Source organism: Octopus bimaculoides, chromosome 2 (genome assembly GCF_001194135.2).
Source record: "Octopus bimaculoides isolate UCB-OBI-ISO-001 chromosome 2, ASM119413v2, whole genome shotgun sequence".
Taxonomy (NCBI): domain Eukaryota; kingdom Metazoa; phylum Mollusca; class Cephalopoda; order Octopoda; family Octopodidae; genus Octopus; species Octopus bimaculoides.
In genome coordinates, this window is record NC_068982.1 from 123,336,594 (window position 1) to 123,337,580 (window position 987).

General features: G+C 38.3%; 1 protein-coding gene across 1 annotated transcript in view; it reads right to left on the reverse strand.

Moving 5' to 3' along the window:
• LOC106871087 (uncharacterized) overlaps window positions 1–785 on the reverse strand; it is a 37,032-nt gene extending 36,247 nt beyond the window's left edge. The window contains exon 1 of the mRNA XM_014917377.2: window positions 664–785. The gene's annotated coding sequence lies outside the window, so the exon portion shown is untranslated. The remainder of the gene's footprint in view (window positions 1–663) is intronic.
• Window positions 786–987: the final 202 nt, after the last annotated feature.

The window sequence follows — 987 nt, forward strand, 5'->3', positions numbered from 1 at the left end:
TATATACATATGCGTGTGTGTGTGTGTGTAAATAAACCCACGTAAAAAGCCAGTATGACTTGATAGCATATGCGATACTTTCGCTAATTGTTTTAGGTGCCTGTGTAGTCGCGAGCATATAATGACAACCTTCTAAACTCTTTGATGCTGGGCCCAGAGGAATATCAAAGATGTGACAACTTGACGATGAGAAGGTTGCACCTGCACAGAGCTGGTTCTCGTTTACCGTTGAATTGATTGGAGTGATACTAAATAAAAGTCATTTGCTTAAGGACACAAACTGATGCCTGGCCCTGAAATCGAACCCACATCCTTATCAACGCAATCCAAACTCTCTAACGGGTACTTGAACGCGTGCACGCATTCACGCTCTCACACACACACATACATATAAACGCGCATACTCACGCATAGGCAAGCACATACACACATGCATACATACATTAATGCATCCATACATACGTACACACACACACACACACACAATATTATTACTTTAAAATACTTCACAGTGGTTTATGTAAGAAATTTACCTTTGTAACATTAAAAAAAGTGTAGCGAGAAAGAGAGAAAGCGCGCACGAGAGAGAGAGAGAGAGAGAGAGAGAGAGAGAGGCGTACATTATAACTTAAAACTATATCGAAAATAATATACGGTACTTACGTCGACAATTATATTCTGTAATGTAGTGCGTGCTAACAGTAGCGCATTTATACAAGTGTTGTCTGCATCAATGACTGATGACGTCAGCACGATCAACCAATCGTAACAGCTAGAAGCTATTGCAAAATGAACTTACTCGCTGGGTTTGCGCAGTTTGTTAGTGAGATTATCTTTGAAAAACAATTTATTTTTCCCGTAAACACAAAGCATAGAATTGATAGTTTGCATGATAACTTCAACTCTTCGTGTGTAAATGTGTGTGCACGTATATGTGTTTTTGTATTACGTTTCTTTCTTTTTTATTTTTATCTATCTATCTATCTA